We start from the raw sequence: 21,382 nt of genomic DNA on the forward strand, positions 1-21,382 counted from the left end.
TAAATCCAGCTTGTATATCTGGAAGTTCTTGGTTCTTGCAGGTACTGTTGAAGCCTAGCTTGAAGGATTTTGAGAATTACCTTGTTATCATGTGACATTAATGCAATTGTTCAGTAGTTTGAATATTCTTTGATATTGCCCTTCTTTGGGATTGAAATGAAAACTGACCTTTCCAGTCCTGTGACCACTGCTGAGTTTCCCAAATTTGCTGGCATATTAAGTGCAGCACTTTCACAGCATCTTCTTTTAGGACTTGAAATAGCTCAGCTGGAATTCCATCATCTCCACTAGCTTTGTTCTTAGTAATGTTTCCTAAGGCCTACTCGACTTCACACCCCAGGATGTCTAGCTCTTCGTGAGTGAGCACAGCATCTGGAGCATTAAGAACTTTTTTGTATAGTTCTGTGTATTCTTGCCGCCTCTTCTTAATAGCTTCTGCTTCTGTTAGGTTTCTGTCCTTTATTGTGCCTATCTTTGCTTGAAATGTTCCATTGGTATCTCTAATTTTCTTGAAGAAATCTCTAGTCTTTCCCATTCTATTGTTTTCCTCTATTTCTTTGTACCTATCATTGAGGAAGCCATTCTTATCTCTCCTTGGTATTCTTTGGAACACTGCACTCAGATGGGTATATCTTTCCTTTTCTCCATTGCCTTTCACTTCTATTCTTTTCTCAGCAATTTGTAATACTTTTTCAGACAACCATTTTGCCTTTTGGCATTTATTTTTCTTGGGGATGGTTTTGATCATTGCCTTCTGTACTATTTTACATCCCTCCATCCATAGTTCTTCAGGACTCTGTCTATCAGATCTAATCTCTTGAATCTATTTGGCACTTTCACTGTATAATCATAAGGGATTTGCAGACCTACAAGACCTTCTAGGACTAATATCAATAAAAGATGTCCTTTTCATCACAGGGGATAGGAATGCTAAGTAGGAAGTCAAGAGATACCTGGAGTAATGGGCAAGTGTGGCCTTGCAGTACAAAATGAAGCAGTGCAAAGGTGAACAGAGTTTTGCCAAGAGAATGCAGTGGTCTTAGCAAACACCCTCTTCCAATAACTCATGAGATGACTCTACACATGGACATCACCAAGTCAATACCAAAATCAGATTGGTTATGTTCTTTGCAGCCAAAGATGGAGAAGTTCTATACAGTCAGCAGAAACAAGACTGGGAGCTGACTATGGCCCGGATCATGAACTCTTTATTGAAAATTTCAGACTTATATTGAAGAAAGTAGGGAAACCAGTAGGCCATTTAGATATGACCTAAGTCAACCCCTCCATCTAGAATTCAATAACTTTTTTACTAGTTAAGGTATTACTCCTCTTTTGTCTCATTCTATGCAGTGATAATATGAAAATTAAAACATATAATCTACTTACCTCAGATTTTTCATATCAAGATTCACAGTATGAATATTCATAAGTACATTTAAACAATTTATCAAATCAAAAATAAGAATAATGCTTTTTAAATTTAAATACATATATGGTACTATGGTGTTGTGTTGTGGTGTGTACTCCAACTATGGTGTACACAGAAGACTCAAAAGAAGACTTGAGTTGGGCATGACTTACTCAAGTCATGCTTAAGACTCAAGCCATGACTTACTCAAGTCATGCCCAAGACTTACTTGAGTATTGACTCAAGACTCAAGAGAAGACTCTTGAGAGTCCCTTGGACTGCAAGGAGATCCAACCAGTCCATCCTAAAGGAAATCAGTCCTGAATATTCATTGGAAGGACTGATGCTGAAGCTGAAAATCCAATACTTTGGCCACTTGATGCGAAGAACTGACTCATTTGAAAAGACCCTGACGCTGGGAAAGATTGAAGGCAGGAGGAGAAGGAGACAACAGAGGATGAGATGGTTGGATGGCATCACCAACTTTATGGACATGAATTTGAGCAAGCTCCGAGAATTGGTGTTGGACAGGGAAGCCTGTCATGCTGCAGTCCACGGGTTCGCAAAGATTCATACACGACTGAAGTGATGGTACTGTAGTCTTTTTAATCCTTTTCTATAATCTCATGCTCCAGTCTGAGAACTAATTATGTTTCTCATGGATCTTCAGTATCACATGTCAAGCATCTAACTTGTTTAAACCAGTTTCAGCATGTTCGTATTTCCAGGAAGCTAATTTCTTAAGCATCTCAATTGTTTAATATATCTGCTATTGTTAAGCTGTTTTTGTACAGATGTATCTGAAAGCCCCTACTTACTTTGAAATTATTGCCTGTTTCACCAAATGAGTTACAGAACTTGGTTCAGTACAGAAATTTGTTTCCGTTTTGAGTTGATAAACCTCTGTATCTGATCTCCAGAGCTTATTTTAATACTTTTACATGAGATTGCCTGACACTTATATAGTAATTTAAAACTCTGTGATTAGGAGTACAAGGTGTGTAGACAGATCTGAGTTTGAATCCCAGTTCTGCCATTAGTTTGTCATATGGTATCTGCCATTGCTTAATCTCACTGAACTCATCTCCTCATCCAAAAATGGAGAAAGGAACTGTACCTACAACCTGAAAGAGATACATTATCAAACTTTATAATGACTTTGCTCCCAAGTATTTTGCTGCTAAGTCACTTAAGTCGTGTCCGACTCTGTGCGACCCCATAGATGGCAGCCCACCAGGTTCCCCCGTCCCTGGGATTCTCCAAGCAAGAATACTGGAGTGGGTTGCCATTTCCTTCTCCAATGCATGAAAGTGAAAAGTGAAAGTGAAGTCGCTCAGTCGTGTCCGACCCTCAGTGACCTCAAAGACTGCAGCCTTCCAGGCTCCTCCATCCATGGGATTTTCCAGGCAAGAGTACTGGAGTGGGGTGCCATTGCCTTCTCCGCCCAAGTATTTTAGAGGCCCACTATTAGGTTAATATCAAGGAAAGAGAGAGACATTGTTGACTAAACAAAGCGTGGTGCATTGAATCAGGACTGAGGGTGGCTACGGACTGCAACAAGATGTACCTGGTGTTTAAAACACTCAAAGTAGTAGCAGCTGTGCCCAGTGGAGCAGTAAAAATAATGAGAAGTGCTACACACATTATACTTCACCCAAGGGACCCAAGAAAATATTTTATTGGGGAAAGCATTTTGCCTGGGGTTCGAGGACCCACATTAGTAGGTAATGGCTACCACACAAGGGAACTTAAGAATTGTTATAAATGAGATCATATCTATAGCCCATAGGCTGACAATACCTAGGAAAATTCAAGTTGCATCTATGAAGATATAATGTGACATGAAAGTCACTCAGTCATGTCCAACTCTTTGTGGCACTCAGGCTCAGTAATTGTGACGCACAGGCTTAGTTGCTGAGAGGCATGTGTAGTCTTCCTGGATCTGGGATCAAATCCATGTCCCCTGCACTGGCAGGCAGATTCTTATTCACTGTACCACCAGGGAAATCTGGAACCTCATTTTTAAATAGAGTCTATCACCTGTGGTTTTTTTGAAGTTGGGCTTTTGTGTATAAGCATCTCGTTCAGTTGGTAAGTCATGCACAACTCTTTGTGACCCCATGGACTGCAGCACTTCAGGCTTCCCTTACTTCATTATCTCCCAGAGTTTGCTCAAACTCATGCCCATTGAGTTGGTGATGCCATCCAACCATCTCATCCTCTGTCACCCCCTCTTCCTATCCTGCCTTCAATCTTTCCCACCACTGGGGTCTTTTCCATTGAGTTGTCTCTTCGTATCAGGTGACCAAAGTACTGGAGCTTCAGCTTTAGCATCCATCCTTCCAATGAATATTCAGGGTTGATTTCCTTTAGGATTGATGGCTTTGATCTCCTTGCTGTCCAGGGGACTCTCAAGAGTCTTCTCCAGCACCACAGTTTGAAAGCATCAATTATTCATTGCTCAGCCTTTTTATGGTCCAACTCTCACATCCATCCTGGCATAACTATGGTTATAATATATAATAATAGTGTACCATTGGAGAAGACTCTTGAGAGTCCCTTGGACTGCAAAAAGATCTAACCAGTCCATCCTAAAGGAAATCAATCCTGGGTGTTCATTGGAAGGTCTGATGTTGAAGCTGAAACTCCAATGCTGTGGCCACCTAATGAGAAGAGCTGACTCACTTGAAAAGATCCTGATGCTGGGTAAAATTGAGGGCAGGAGCAGAAGGGGATGACAGAGGATGAGATGGTTGGATGGCATCACCGACTCAATGGACATGAGTTTGGGTGGGCTCCTGGAGTTGGTGTTGGACAGAGAGGCCTGGCGTGCTGCGATTCATGAGGTTGCAAAGAGTCAGACACAACTGAGTGACTGAACTGAACTGAATGTATGTATTGCATGTGCTCAGTTGCTCAGTCATGTCCAACTCTTTGCAACCCCATGGACTGTAGCCCAACAGGCTCCTCTGTCCATGGGATTTTTCCAGGCATGAATATGGGAGTAGATTGACATTTCTTCCTCCAGGGGATCTTCCTGACCCAAAGATGGAACCCACATTTCTTGCCTCTCCTGTGTTGGCAGGTGGATTATTTACCACTGAGCCATCATGCACTATGTAAATTTGTGTAACAGGTTATAAACTAGCTACATAACCATTATTTTTACATTTATAACTAACTTCATTTTGACCACAGAATTTAGTTCTTTCCTCCGGATTTCCCAGTCCTTATACTACCCACACCTGAAGTCCTGCTTGACTCTCTCAGCTTCATCATCTCACATCCATCCAGGCAATCAGTTTTGGCAGTCAACTGATTCATTTTTCTCAATGTCTTACATTTGTCTTTTGTAATCCATTACTTTGCCATCCTGCAGTTTATATCCTTCTCACTCATTTCTGGGCTCTTCAATTGGTCTCCCAACTGACCTTCCTGCCAATCCTCATTCTACCCCCACATGCTGCAGGACTGAGCTTTATTTGATCATGAACTTTATTTGAGCATACAATGCCAGCAATTTCCACTTTATGCAAAATAAATTCAAAATTACTCATCCTAGCCCCTCCACATACTGGCTTCCACATACTTGAATTCTTACTGGTCTTGTACGCGTTAACCATCAGCTCCTGTCCGATTGACCCAAGCTATCATCTTCACATTTCTAGGGAGAAATGTGATTTTCTGCAGGTTATGCCTGGAATGAAACTCCACCTCCTCTATAAAGTCAGTTCTACAAACATCAGTCTTCTGAGAGTTCTCACTCCTCTGAACTCTTAGAGCATTTACTGTTAACATCATTCATTCAGTAATGAATCATCTTGTTTCACTGTAATTCCTTTCTGTTTTTTCTTGTATCTTTTAACTGTTCTCATTCCCTTGTCTTGTTTCATAAAACTAGATTATAAGCTCACAAATTAAATCCTTGCAGTCTTCATTATTTAGGACACCTAATACAAAAACTGGGCTCAGTAATTACATTCTCAGTATTTTTACTTTGCTTTTGGATAGATCATCATAACCAAGAGGTATAGTGTTAAGTCATTTTTTCACATTGTTACCATTTTTTTCTTTATTTAAAAAGATAGGATCACAGAGATAAAATTTGAGAGAAATAAATTGATTAGTCCAAATGGACATAAATTCTCAAAAAAAAAAAAAAACAAACTCTAGCCATGTTCTTTTACTGACATTAATTTAAAATAATGACCATTCATTAACATAAGTTGCCCATTGTTTTACACTGCAAAAGCAAAGAGTACATTTTTTCTTTCTCTGTTGACATCCCAGAAATTTAGAATTTTAGTATCGCATATCTGTTTTGAGACTATAAAGGGGGTTGCAGTATGCAGTATGATAGTTTCAAGGAAAACAGTGTGTTCTTAGTAAACTACTGTTAAAGGCATGGAGATGAATGAATGTATTTTGCCAAGTACAACATTGAGAAGTGCTCCAATGAAGCAGTGAGCAGTTTCCACTCTAGGGGTTTACCTTAATCTTATGAAAACCTCCACCCAGGCCCCCAGCTTTCTTTCTTTTTTTTTTTAAGCTCCCTGTTTTCTCTTTTTCCTCCCAGCTTTATTATAGTGACAAATAAAATTTATTCACTTCCATCTTCACTTCCCCTAAAATTGAGTGATGACGTCTACATGCACACAACAGATATGAATGTTTTATCCTTGATTCCAAACATGCACGAAGGTTTTGCTTTCTCTTCTGACATCGATCATACCTCAAATCTGCTCTGCTGAACAAACTTCCAGTGTCATCCTTGTACTCACCTAGCATCTACCCCCTAGGCAGACTGTGATTTGTACTTAGCTTTGACTCTGAAAGCCACACTGGCCTCATCTCCTCAAGAATTGATATGACACTTCTTCATTTTATATTTTTTCAAACCAAATGCCTGGAAAGGTTTATCAATCTGTTAAGTACCACAGCAAGTTGGAAACAAACCTAGACTGGAATTCTATTAATTCAGGAAGCATAAAATATTAACTCTAAAGTATATTGACGTATCTTGGTTACATATATTTATATATGTATGTGTGCGCTATATGTTTAGTTGCTCAGTCGTGTCCAGCTCTTTGCAACCCCATGTCTTCTTCCAGGTTCCTCTGTCCATGGGGATTCTCCAGGCAAGAATACTGCAGTGGGTTGCCATGCCCTCCTCCAGGGGATCTTCCTGACCCAGGTTTCGAACCCAGGTCTCCCACATTGCAGGCAGATTCTTTACCATCTGAGCCACCAGGGAAGCCCTTATATATGTATATGTAAATATATATTTGTATATCTGCTGCTGCTAAGTCACTTCAGTTGTGTCTAACTCTGTGTGACCCCATAGACGGCAGCCCACCAGGCTCCCCCATCCCTGGGATTCTCCAGGCAAGAACACTGGAGTGGGTTGCCATTTCCTTCTCCAATGCAGGAAAATGAAAAGTGAAAGTGAAGTCGCTCAGTTGTGTCCGACTCTTAGCAACCCCATGGACTGCAGCCCACCAGGCTCCTCCGTCCATGGGATTTTCCAGGCAAGAGTACTGGAGTGGGGTGCCATCGCCTTCTCCATGTTTATATCTACTCATATATAAATGGCTCCCAGAAATGTAATTTTCTTAACCAGTTAAGTAATTAATGGCTAAATTCATACTAAATGAATAAATAAATAAATAACCTAAGGATGTAATTAGTCCACTTTGAACATCAATCTTTAGTGGAAAATATGAAATCTGTTAGCCTATCAAGTATTTGGCAAAGACTTCAATGAATGCTAAACCTCTTTAAAGATTGGTAAACTATATATATTATCATGTATTCTTTGTGATGACAAAGAAAGATTCCTTTTAGATCATGGATGAAAGTGAGATTAAAACTTTTTAGTTTTATAATTGGAAATTTGGCTGTGAATCACACAAACTTAATATTTTAGGGCCCGGCCTATTAACCAACATTAAAGTTAAAGGGCTGTCTAACTGCTTTTAAGTAGTTAATAAAAGAAGTGCAATTGACCATATAATCAGAAACTCAGATTCTTACAGTTAATTATAAAAGACAATGACAAAATTAAATACTTACTCTGATTCAATGCCTGTGGTTTAAAGAAGCTAGGATGTTAATATGTTTTAGCTATAAACGTAGTCATCAGTATCTCCTTCAACTACATATATATGTCTCCTTCAACTATGTATGTAGAAGTATCTCCTTAAAAATGCTGTCAATCAAAATGTGCTTCCTGGCTAGATGGCAGGCGGGCAAGACTGCTGGGTATGCACCGTCCTCAAATCCACAAACAAGAGAGCAGGTCCTCTGTGCCTCTTGGGCCTCTGGTCCACACCATGGCAGATTCTGGGTGCCTCTGGGCCCCCGGCTGCTGACTGACTTCTCACTCACCAGAAAGGGATTTCTCCTGTTTGCTGAGAATATATTGTGCCTGGTGATTCTGATCTGCTTTCGTGCCTCGACAGCAGGGTACTCCTTTTCAGTGACAGAGATGATCTTTGCCACTATCTTTGTTGTCTACATGTGTGACCTGCACACCAAGATACAGATCATCAACCAGCCTTGGAGTGATTGCTTCTGAACCCTTGTAGTGATCATCCTCTACCTGATCACCTCCATTGTGGATTGTGGTGCTTGTCAAGAGAGGAAACAACTCCAAAATCACAGCGGGGGTATTGTCCTTATGCGCTGTGTAACTCTTTGATTATGATGCCTACATTACCTTCCCCTTCCCTGATAGCTCAGTTGGTAAAGAATCTGCCTGCAATGCAGGAGACCCCACTTCGATTCCTGGGTAGGGAAGATCCCCTGGAGAAGGCATAGGCTACCCACTCCAGTATTCTTGGGCTTCCCTTGTGGCTCAGCTGGTAAAGAATCTGCCTGCAGTGCAGGAGACCTGGGTTTGATACCTGGGTTGGGAAGATCCCTGGAGAAAAGAAAGGCTACCCACTCCAGTATTCTTGGGCTTCCCTTGTGGCTCAGCTGGTAAAGAATCTGCCTGCAGTGCAGGAGACCTGGGTTTGATACCTGGGTTGGGAAGATCCCTGGAGAAAGGAAAGGCTACCCACTCCAGTATTCTGGCCTGGAGAATTCCATGGGCTGTATAGTCCATGGGGTTGCAAAGAGTCAGACAGGACTGAGCAACTTTCACTTTCACTTGTTGCTGCAAAGACATATAGCAGCCCCTACTGACCCTGCAGATGGCTGGATATAGGTGAACTGTCTTCATTTCTCTCAGCAACCTGCAAATAAACCTTGAAATAACTCCTCCCCACTCTTACAACACTCCCAGTCAACTCCCAGGCTCCTGTTGAGGTAAAAGTGCCTTTATCATAAGAATTTGTCTTCTAGCCTGCCAATCAATGCTCCTGGGTATGTCTGCCTTTATGGGTGTGCCTAGGTCCGCCTTCTGCAGTATCCAGACAGACATCAGTTCTGCCTGGACAGTGCCCCCACCTAAGAAACAAAATGACAGAAGAGGGTACCTCAGATTTGAGACTATAGGCCCCATGTTGTAACCCACTCTAAATAACACCCTCAGGGTATATGTGGGGTGAAGAGTGTTCTGTAGGGGAATAAATAAATACGAGGCAGATTATTGAGCTTCCCAAGTGGTTCTAGTGGTAAAGAACCCAGTGGCAATGCAGGAGACATAAGAGATGCTGGTTAGATCCCTGGTTTGGGAAGATTCCTGGGAGAAGAGAAAGGCTACCCACTCCAGTATTCTTGCCTGGAGAATTCCATGGACAGAGGAGCCTGGCAGGCTATGGTCCATAGGGTCGCAAAGAGGTGGACATGACTGAAGCGATTTAGCATGCACACATGCAGATTATTAGAAAAACTATTACTGCTATTGGCTGTAATACTGAGATGCTATAATATCAAGCATTTTCATTCATTATTTTCATCCTTAAAACAACTCATTAGAACTGATTCAAATGTATTCTTTTTAATGGCTGAGTAATACTTCTTTGTGTATATGTACCACAGCTTTCTTATCCATTCATCTGCTGACAGACATCTAGGTTGCTAGTTCTAATGAGGTGGATGAAACTGGAGCCTAGTATACAGAGTGAAGTAAGCCAGAAAGAAAAATACCAATACAGTATACTAATGCATATATATGGAATTTAGAAAGATGGTAACAATAACCCTGTATACGAGACAGCAAAAGAGACACTGATGTATAGAACAGTCTTTTGGACTCTGTGGGAGAGGGAGAGGGTGGGATGATTTGGGAGAACGGCATTGAAATATGTATAATATCATATATGAAACAAGTCGCCAGTCCCGGTTTGATGCACGATACTGGATGCTTGGGGCTGGTGCACTGGGACGACCCAGAGGGATGGTATGGGGAGGGAGGAGGGAGGAGGGTTCAGGATGGGGAACACATGTATACCTGTGGCAGATTCATTTTGATATATGGCAAAACCAATACAGTATTGTAAAGTTAAATAAAATAAAATTTAAAAAAATTATCAGAGATGTTAAAATGACAACAAAAAAAAAACAACTCAATGAGGTTGACACTATTAATTACATTTTGTATGTGAGCAAACTGAAGCTCATAAATGATGGGTGACCCGCTTAAAGTCACAGAACTGTTAAATGGCAGAGTTGGGATTCAGGCCTGGGTCTTTCTAGTTCTAAAGATTACATCTTTTGATTATACCATACTTCTAGAATACAGTTTTTCTAAGATTGAGGTGGAAAAGACTGAGGATAAGAGAATGACAAAGTAGATAACGTAGTCAGGCATTTATTTGAGACTTGAAAAAAATGACATAAATAACAGAAATGGCAGAAAACACATGTAGTTATATGGTGAATAACAAATACACTTAGTTATATATTGAAACAATTTGCTGCTTTTAACTTTATAAATCTTAAAAGCTTCCAAGATTTATACTTAGGTAACCCATTCAGCCACACATGCTCACTCTGCTAAGCATCGAAAATGAGAAATACATACAATTCATCAAATAAGAATTTAAATTTTGCTTCAACTGGACTTGGAATTTAAATAGATGTGTTGAACTGAGGGCATACAGTTTAGGATTAGCTATTCCTTGGAGTGCATGCGTATGGAACAGTGGTCAGACCTAGAATAACACTCATGCACCAGATTGGCAGCAGTTTTGACTCAGCAGATAAGTAGACTTGAGTGCCTAATCATAATTGCTTGGCTAATGATGTATGTGTTTAATTGGATATCTGTAATGATTAAGAGCAATTACTGTTTTTCAAGTATTATATTGAACCTAGAGCAGATATATTGCAAACATTATTAAGGTAATAATTGCTCGGTAAATATTTCATTTTTATAAGCACATTGTGCTTACTCTTAAAAGGCTCTAGAAAATTGGTTTTTAATACCAGTGGTTCCATTATTCAGGCATTACTTCCAGGAATGTTATGAATATTTCATTTGGAATTTGAATGAGAGCTGTCTTTTTATCTAAGGTATCCAAAGTAATGCATTCCATTCTGAATTCATCACCTTTCCCCACTCCTCTCCAAATGTGCACTGCCATTTTAGGAAAGGCGCCAGTATTGATAGCCTTAACTCAGACTTCTTTTTTATTACCATTCCCCTCCCCGCCCCTGGGCCATCCAATTAATCAAGTCCACTGACTTCCCCCGAGACCTTCTCCCTCTTATCCATTCTTTATCTGCAGCCACCGGGATCGTTTTAGAATAAAATTTGAGCATGTGAGCTCTCCTGCTTAAAGTCATTTAGTGGTTCCTAGTCATAACTCCTTTTAAAATGCTTATAATGCCCCCACCGCATGGTGCCTGCCTAATTGCCACCCTTACCTGATGCCACTCCAAGCTGTGTCATTCTGGACTCCTCTCACTTCCTTGAATCTGCATTACCTTGCTCTACTTCTGAAACTTTGTCCCTGTTTTCCTCTCTGTCTTAAATAGTAGTACTCCTGCTTTTTCCACCAAGTTCAGCACAAATCTCCTTCCTCCATTAAGCCATTACTGACTGGGCTATGTGTTCTGTGTGCTTCTAAAGTATCCTATATTTCTGCTACCACAAACCCCATCACCTTTCATTTGTGAACTCTCATTTACTATAATATGTATATATGTATATGTATACATGTGTGTGTGTGTATATATATATGTGTATATATATATATATATATATATATATATATATATATATATATATCTGGTGCTGGCCTGTAATAGATGTTCAATAATTAACTGCTAAATTAAGAGTGAAATTTGGGTACCATGCTGAAAAATACAATTTGAGTATCACTAGGGAGCAAAATGGTGAGATTTCTGAAAACCATATCATAATCATAAAGACAAGAGTATGAGATTAACAGATCCAAACTACTATACATGAAATAGATAAGCAACAGGATTTACTGTATAGCACCAAAAAATTCAATATCTTGTAATAACCTGTAATAGAAAAGAATGTGAAAATATCTATATATGTAACTGAATCACTTTGATATACACCTGAAACTAACATAATATTGTAAATCAACTATATTTCAATTTGAAGAAATATAAGGCTATGGTTTTTCCAGTAGTCATGTATGGATGTGAGAGTTGGACTATAAAGAAGGCAGAGCGCTGAAGAACTGATGCCTTTGAACTGTGGTGTTGGAGAAGACTCTTGAGAGTCCCTTGGACTGCGGAGATCCAACCAGTCCATCCTAAAGATTAGTCCTGGGTGTTCATTGGAAGGACTGATGTTGAAGCTGAAACTCTAATACTTTGGCCACCTGATGTGAAGAGCTGACTCATTTGAAAAGACCCTGATGCTTGGAAAGATTGAAGGCGGGAGGAGAAGGGGATGACAGAGGATGAGATGGCTGGATGGCATCACCGACTCGATGGACATGGGTTTGGGTGGACTCCAGGAGCTGGTGATGGACAGGGAGGCCTGGAGTGCTGCAGTTCATGGAGTCACAAAGAGCCAGAGCCAGACACAACTGAGCGACTGAACTGAACTGAACTGAATGTAACTGAAAATTTTATTCAAGAGAGAACTGAGAGTAAACAAGAAGTCTGTCCCCAAAAATATGAAGGGTTCTCAGTTGGAAGAAGTACTATACTTTTTCTGAAATCCTTTAGAAGAGCACAGCAAGATCAGTAGCTAAAAGATTGAAGGATACTCCAACTAGATGTAAGGCATAACTTTCTAACAGAGCTATCTAGTCATAACCATGATGCTTCAAAAAGAGCCTAACTTATCACTGGAAATTGTCAAGTGGAATCTGACTAATCATCAATTTGGGATTCTTATAGGAAGTAATCCTGCATAGATTTGAGACCAAAATAGAACCAGTACCATAGCCTTTACCAGGTTTACTGCATGTTTCCTTTGCTTATAAAAAATAATCCTTTCAAACAAAATTAATGGATGAGGATAGTTTCAGTGGAAGTTAAGGTGGGTGTTGAGTATTCCTTTTTTCAATGATTAATTACTCTTTTATCCAGTCCAAATGGTAAGGTTTAGTTTCAGGAGAAAAAAAAAAAAAGTGGCAATTCAACAAAAACCATAGAGAATGACTCTTGACTTTATTAAGTTGGAGATGTCACAGACTGAATCAATGTTCAGCCGTAGGAGGATACAGGAAACTTGTGAATTTAAACCACTACCAAACTGTACTCTAGTATGGAGCATGAGTGAGTGAATGAGTGTTAGCCGCTCAGTCGTGGCTGACTCTCCAACTCTATGGACTGTAGCCCACCAGGCTCCCCTGTCCATGGGATTCTTCAGGCAAGAATGCTAGAGTGGGTAGCCTTTCCCTTCTCCAGGGGCTCTTCCTGACCCAGGGATTGAACCCGGATCTCCTGCATTGCAGGCAGATTCTTTACCATCTGAGCCCAACTTAGTATTAATAATATTTTTCTGCTCTAAGCTATGAGAAGATATATTTTTGGTAAATGTCCATGTCCAGAAATGAATAAAATGAGAAAATCTGAGCATCTTTAAAAATACAAGTATTTAGTAAAATAAAGTACTGGTGAGGACATTCTAAGTCAAAAAAAATTTCTGTTTAAAGATTTAATGTGGAAATTGTTAGAAGACAAGTAGCCAGTCTTGTCAGAGAAACAGGTTCAGGCCTGGGAATAAAGTGGAGTTGGGGTATTTAGTTCAACACATATTGTCAAGAATCTTAGATGTCAGGCTAAGAAGCAGAGAGGAGCAAATGAAGTAAAATACAAAAGTGCTATTTGGAAAAGATGAGGCAAGAATATGTGGTGTAGATCTAAAATACAAGCACAAACTACAGAGGTCTTTAAAACAGTAGTTTAAATATTAACAATTTATATACTTCCTTACAATTCTGATGTGTTGATAGTTGTTACAATGTTATTAACCACCACTCTCCTCTCCAAAGGAGGCTCCTTACCCTTTGCTTCAGTTCAGTTCAGTTAAGTCGCTCAGTCTTGTTCAACTTTGGGACCCCATGAATCACAGCATGCCAGGCCTCCCTGTCCATCACCAACTCCCGGAGTTCACCCAATCTCATGTGCATCGAGTCGGTGATGCCATCCAGCCATCTCATCCTCTGTCGTCCCCTTCTCCTCTTGCCCCCAATCCCTCCCAGCGTCAAGGTCTTTTCCAATGAGTCAACTCCTCGCATGAGGTGGCCAAGGTATTGGAGTTTCAGCCTCAGCATCAGTCCTTCCAATGAACACCCAGGATTGGTCTCCTTTAGGATGGACTGGTTGGATCTGCTTGCAGTCCAAGGGACTCTCAAGAGTCTTCTCCAGCACCACAGTTCAAAAGCATCAATTCTTCGGCGCTCAGCTTTCTTCACAATCCAACTCTCACATCCATACATGACCAGTGGAAAAACCATAGCCTTGACTAGATGGACCTTTGTTGGCAAAGTAATGTCTCTGCTTTTTAATATGCTATCTAAAATGAAGTGAAGTGAAGTCGCTCAATTGTATCCAACTCTCTGCAACCCCATGGACAGTAGCCTGCACCAGGCTCCTCCGTTTATGGGATTTTCTAGGCAAGAGTACTGGAATGGGTTGCCATTTCCTTCTCTAGGGAATCTTCCCAATCCAGGGATTGAACCCAGGTCTCCCATTGTAGACAGATGCTTCACCATCTGAGCCACCAGGGAACTTCCAGATGCCCTAAGCGTCTTTTAACTTCCTGGCTGCAATCACCATCTGCAGTGATTTTGGAGCCCCAAAAAATAAAGTCTGACACTGTTTCCGCTGTTTCTCCATCTATTTCCCATGAAGTGATGGGATCAGATGCCATGATCTTAGTTTTCTGAATGTTGAGCTTTAAGCCGACTTTTTCACTCTCCTCTTTCACTTTCATCAAGAGGCTTTTTAGTTCCTCTTTGCTTGGCTGTGTGAAAATAACAGGTCAATCCTGTCTGATAAGATGATTGATGATTTTTTTTTTTAATATCATGGCTCTGCAAAGAATATTTCTACAAGTTATAGAAAAAGAAGGTGAGAATTACAATGTACAGATATTTGGAGTGAGCTTATAACAGATTATTTTCATACGTGCTCCTGACTACCAAATGTTTGGTGACAATTAATACGAATTTGTCTCTATTTGTAATTTGGATAGGAGCGTTTAAAGCATTACATCAGTCTAGATCATGAGGCACATTAATAAACTATTTAAAAAGCTAATATATTTTAGTTCTTTGAAAGATCATTTTGGTGCTTCTTTTGGTGCTTAGTAACTTTTTTCCTTCATCAAAACATTGATCCAAAACTATTAAAAAAAAATAAAGTCTAAGCGTTCTACTTTACGAACTAAGAATCTTGTTGCTGTTGTTCAGTCACTCAGTCATGTCTGACTCTTTGCAGCCCCATAGGCTGCAGCATGCCAGGCTTCTCTGTCCTTCACTGTCTCCTGGAGTTTGCTCAAACGCACGTCCATTGTCAGTGATACCGTCCGACCATCTCATCCTCTGTCGCCCCTTCTTCTCTTGCTCTCAGTCTTTCCCTGCATCAAGATCTTCCCTAATGAGTCAGCTCTTCGCATCAGGTGACCAAAGTATTGGAGCTTCAGCTTTAGTATCAGTCCTTCCAATGAATATCCAGAGTTGATTTCCTTTAGGATTGACTGATTTGATCTCCTTCCTGTCCTAGGGACTCTAGAGAATCTTCTCCAGGACCACAGTTCAAAAGCATTTTTCTTCAGCACTCAGCCTTCTTTATGGTCCAACTCTCACATCAGTACGTGACTACTGGAAAAATCATAGCTTTGACTATACAGACCTTTGTTGGCAGAGTGATGCCTCTGCTTTTTAAGAACAAGGAATCTTATTACATAATAATCTGTTATTGTTTCATGACTAAGTTGCGTCTGACTCTTTGCGACCCCATGGACTGTAGCTTGCTAGATTCCTCTGTCCATAGAATTCTCCAGGCAAGACTACTGGAGTGGGTAGCCATTCCCTTCTCCAGGGAATTTTCCCAACCCAGTGATCGAACCCAGGTCTCCTACATAGCAGGAAGATTCTTTACCATCTGAGCCACCAGGGAAGTGTTCTTGGTCAACTAGGATCCAAATGTAAACTGTTGGCCCTCCAACTAATGTTTTGAAACAGTTATGTTACTAATGCATGCGTGCTTGCTAAGTGCAGATAAATAGGTGTGCAAACAAACACATGCATAAATGACAAGGTCTAACTCTAAGAATGGAATAATGGGAAAGATTTATATTTCTGTTTGGTTATCTGATTTTTTGTTAATATAATAGAAGATCTAGTGTTAAAAACTCTAAATTCCTCTTATCTAGTAAATTATCCAAGAAAAGAGCAAAAAGGTATAGAATTATCACTCCAGAACAAACTCACATGCATTGAAATGGAAAGAAGTAAATTCTGGTGTCATATCAAACAGAATCTCACTTGGCCAAGCTACAGTGAAGAACTTGCTTATAATTACTTCCTTGAGGAAGACAGAAATAAACTAGTAAGGGTATGATGTTGCTTATTAGTAGAAAAATGTTATTAATGTAGTGGAAAGCATCCTGACCTTGGATAGACAACCGGTGTTTAAATTTCAGACCCAGTAATGTACTAGCTCCTTTGACCCTGAGCAGCTCCCCATCACCCTCTTTCTAAAATGGAGGTGATAATATTCATCTCATAAGTTGTTAAGGATATATATATTACAGATGAAATAAGTTTGCAAATCATAAAACAACCGAAAGTAAGATATGTTATTATCAACTTCTTTAAATTTGCCTCTGAGCCTATATGGTTTTTAAAAAATGTTTTATTTGTAGCTTAGAGGTAATATTGTCTTTTAGGTCCTAAATGTACTTCAAAATGTATTTTATGTATGTCCCTTATACCGTAACTGTCCATATAAATAGTACAGCTGGTGTTTGCTTTGATTCCAATGATGTCAGTGGACCATGCTGCTGCTGCTGCTGCTGAGTCTCTTCAGTTGTGTCTGATTCTGTGCGACCCCATAGATGGCAGCCTACCAAGCTCTTCTGACCATGGGATTTTCCAGGCAAGAGCACTGGAGTGGGGTGCCATTGCCTTATCCGTCAGTGGACCATAGAATTGTATGAAACTATCTTGTGCTGTCTCCAAGACCTTTAGCAAAAAGATGCCCATCATTGACTAAGTAAACCAGGAATTCTGGGCTGTTCACAAAGTAAAGTGACCTGTAGTAGAATTTGAGATGAGACATTTTAGCTCAATCATTTGTGACATTTTACTTCACTGAAATGTGATGGAGAGTTGGTCTCTGGCATTCTTTCTTGAAAACGTTTTAATCCTTGGAGGCAGGTGGGCTGTGTTTAGGATCCATGCAGGCAGAGTAGATAGTCCTTAGAGTGCTTTTTGAAAAGCAAATCTAGTCTGAGTCTGTCCTGCTTGATCTGAAATCCTGCCCATCTGGAGAAGTTATTTTCAACAGGAAGGTACCCATGGCAAATGAACAAAGGCTCTGTTCAGCCTTGAAGCCCTCCACCAAAAGCAAAGAAAGAAATAGAAATTATAAAGCAGCGATGCTAGCCATAATCTAACACAATTATTTCCCTTTCTTCTGTTCATTTCTTTAAATCTCAACTTTAGTACCATTATCAACAATTTGTGTAATAAAGACTCCATAGACTACAGTGGAAATGATTGACTTATTTAAAGCAAGAAATAGTAATAATGTGCAGATTATGATGAAACATAATGAGCTAATCTTAAGACAACTTCACATGCCTTATTATTATTATTGTTGCTGCTGCTGCTGCTGCTAAGTCGCTTCAGTTGTGTCCAACTCGGTGCGACCCCATAGACGGCAGCCCACCAAGCACCCCGTGCGTTAGCCATGGCTAATAAAAAGCTAGGACAGGTAAATTATAGTGTACATATTAGAGTTCATAATGAGTTCCTTTTGAAAAGTGACCCATTATGTATTTAAGTCTGCCAAAACCCTTTCACACAAACCAGAATGGGGAAAGAATAAATCTCCCGTCAATTGTGCTATCATGCATCATCTTGCTTAATTCCAGCAACACAACCAGTGTTGGAGTTGCCATGATGTGCTTCATAGAGTTGGAATCTAAGACACAGATATTCAGTCATTCCATGATTTGATTCTAAGTCATAATATGTTCTGGAGAAGGCAATGGCAACCCTCTCCAGTATTCTTGCCTAGAGAATCCTGTAGACAGAGAAGCCTGGTGGGGGGCTTCTGTCCATGGGGTTGCACAGAGTCGGACATGACTGAAGCGACTTAGCATGCATGCATTCATTGGAGAAGGAAATGGCAACCCACTCTAGTATTCTTGCCTGGAGAATCTCAGGGACAGAGGAGCCTTGGTGGGCTGCCATCTATGGGGTCGCAGAGAGTTGGATATGACTGAAGCGATTTAGCAGCAGCAGCAGCAGCATAATATGTTCATTGATTCTGAAATTAGGGCTCTTAACTCTACACAGAACCACCTCCCAGTGTTAAAGCCATGGAAAAGCAGTTTGGGAGTTACCATATTATTTTGGAAGTGAGTTAGATTCAACCTGTACAGAAGAATCAGCAGAAGAGCCACTGCTCTTCAAGAGGCAAGGGAGAAAGAGAGGAGGTGGAGATGATTACAAGTTTGTATGGTTCAGCAATTGGAAGAATGAAGATACCATTAACAGATATGTTGAGTTCAACAGTTTAAATGTTGATGTTAATGTGGGGGGACACATTTCAGCTAGACATTGATTTTCAGGTGGTAGAGGAGGAGCTCAGTTTCTGTATCTAATTATAACACTTCTGTATATAATTATAATAATTCTCCCTGTATTCATGAATTATGAAAATGGGCACAAGAAACCTCCAAAATGAGAAAATAGTCAGAGTAACTAATATTCAATAAATGTAACTTATTTTTAAAGATACTCTTCTGATTAAAAAAAATTAACAAATCTCACTATTTGAATCTAGTAATCTAGTAATTTCAATGTTTTTTATTCATGAGTTTTCAAATAAGGTGGTTAGTTTTTGATTTATTTCAAAGGGTTAGAAATTTAATAACTATTAGCTTTATTCCATTTGTAACCAGAATTCACAAAGCTTTTCTAGATACTTTGGTTCTTAGCCTATTTAAAGTCAGATCACTTATGGTGGAGGTAGAGTTTACTATATGAGTAAATAGCCTGTGATGTTTTTACACATAGTTAGGTATTTGGCTTATATGTGCATATGTATGTGTGTTTGTGGATGGGAATATTTGTGTGTGTGTGTCCTAATAGTTTATTCTTCAACAGGGGAAAATAGCATAAAGTGATGTTAAATCATTGAGGCAAATTATTCTAAAACTTGAATTCCAAAATAACTATTGTTCTCACTCTTCCATTTGTGTATTCAGTTGTTTTTATGAGCAGGTAGATATTTGTTTATATGTAAAGAGTGTGATTATAAAATTGTTTCCCAAAATGATGGAAAATTGCTCCATCCAGAGAATGAAACAACAAAAACCCAGAAAGGTTACAAATTTCCTAGCTTTTCTTAGTTCGCACATTACATTTTCCTTAGCTTTCTTGCCAAGGTCAAACTGTCATTATATTCTAATCAGACTGTCAAGATATATCTCTTTGATAATGCATGTTTTAGTAACTTATTTCATAAACAGCCTTAATAAGCACTAAAATTGTCACTATATCGAATTACTAAAAGTGATAAAGTCATTGAATTAAATTCGTAGATAAACTTCTGTCCATAATAGAGGAAAGACTCATAGATTTAACATTTCCCAACACTTTCTAAGGGCCTCTGAAACACTAAGGAAGATATGAAGGGCCAAGCATGGAGAAGGCAATATGAACAAAGAGACTGGGAGGGAAGAGATGAATTTGGAGGTCCCTAATCTTGGCAGCTGGGATGTTTGCACCAGGACCTTCCTTTCTCTCCACCTCAAGCTTTTTGATCTCCAGGTGGACTATTTTCTCAAGTGCCGAGACAATGTAGTCTTACATCTGGTCAGAGTCCTGGTGTTTTCTCAGAAGATGGACTATAGTAACAGTGTATAGTAACAACTTCAAAAGGTAAAATTTCAGGTAGTAAGGAAACTGATTTAGGAAGATATTTTCCAACATCTCTAAAATCTTAACCACATAGGTGCTTCCATCCCTTACAGCACTTTTTTTTCTTTCTTTGTAGTTTTATCTGTGTAGTTTGACAGCCTTGAATGGAGCTTGCGCCCTCCAAGTAAACCACAGTACCCACAGTATCCTACATGGACCCCAGGCAGGCATCTGTCTGGACCCTGTGTGGGTATGTCAGCTTAAGCCCCAGGTAAATTCTGCTACCAAATTATGTCTTGTATTGCTGGAACAGCAACAGATCACTACTTGGTCAAAGTCATGAGTAGAAAATGGTGAGAGAAAGGATAGAATATTCAAAGTTTGAAGCTTGCTCCTTAGCAAGTCTAAAATAAATACAGAAATAATTTTCTCCATTAACTACATGGCTTAGTTAGATTTGTTGTTGTTTGCGGGGAGCCGGCGTGAGGACCTCCGCCCATGGCAAAGGTCATGAGGAAGGAGGCTCAACATACGCAAAGGCGGGATCGAGCCTCAGGAGTCCCCCTGGAAATTCTTGAGCATCTACCCCCAAAACCAGAGTCTACCTACTTTACTACTTTGTGCTCTCACCTACACCTCTGACTTTACGGGGGGCTGTCCCCCACCACCTCTTTCGGAAAAAGAGTTAACTTAAAGCTCCAGTTAATAATAATTCCTGGATGTGATAGGAGTGTTTCAACCTACAAACTCCTCTGAAGGTTCTCTAGCCTGCCTGACAGGCTTGTCCGGCCACATGTGATTACTCACAGCCTCCCAACTGTGAGAGGCACGAGATGCTTTAAACCTTCTAAAAACAGGTTCTTTAGAGAAGTTAGAAAACTATTAGTATAGTATAGTGCGATGATTAGAAATTGTTTTGGTGAAGGGTTTTTCATTTGTTGAGCCAATGTTTGTTGCTAAGTCTCCACATCCCCTGCCCTTACACACATTAATGAATATATAGAAGAAATAAGTATTAACCTTTGATATTAATCACATTAGACCTTAGGCTAAGTAAATTCTTTCCTTGATTAAAACCCACTACACCCTCACCCTATAGGTATGTAACTTTATCTGGTACCTTCAGAAGGTGGAGTCTTTTTTAAGAATAATCACCCCTGGAGAAAGAAGTGTCCTGGTTGACTGACCGCTGTCACAAGGAGAGGGTCATAAATTGTCAGCAGGCCCCCTGGCCAGAAGATGATGTAACACCCCTAAGACCTCTGTATACATTTGTATGAAGCACCTGACTTTGATAAAAGTCAGGACTGCTGACCCCGCATGACTTTTGCATAACATCTCAGTGTATAAAAGTAGACCATGGAAAATAAAGAATTGGGATCAGTTTCTCGAAATACTGGTCTCCCCATGTCGCTCTCTCTCTCAAACTCTGGCTGAGTCTCCATGTGGAGCGCGGAACCCACCAAGTTTACTAATTTTGCCTGGG

General features: G+C 39.9%; 1 protein-coding gene and 1 pseudogene across 1 annotated transcript in view; one reads left to right on the plus strand and one right to left on the minus strand.

Annotated features, from left to right (window-relative positions):
* Positions 1-21,382, minus strand: part of PPP1R1C (protein phosphatase 1 regulatory inhibitor subunit 1C) — a 121,623-nt gene that overhangs the window by 90,445 nt on the left and 9,796 nt on the right. The gene's annotated exons all lie outside the window — the stretch shown is intronic.
* On the plus strand, positions 7,744-8,621 carry LOC113901570 (annotated as a pseudogene).

The sequence above is a fragment of the Bos indicus x Bos taurus genome, chromosome 2 (genome assembly GCF_003369695.1).
Source record: "Bos indicus x Bos taurus breed Angus x Brahman F1 hybrid chromosome 2, Bos_hybrid_MaternalHap_v2.0, whole genome shotgun sequence".
Taxonomy (NCBI): domain Eukaryota; kingdom Metazoa; phylum Chordata; class Mammalia; order Artiodactyla; family Bovidae; genus Bos; species Bos indicus x Bos taurus.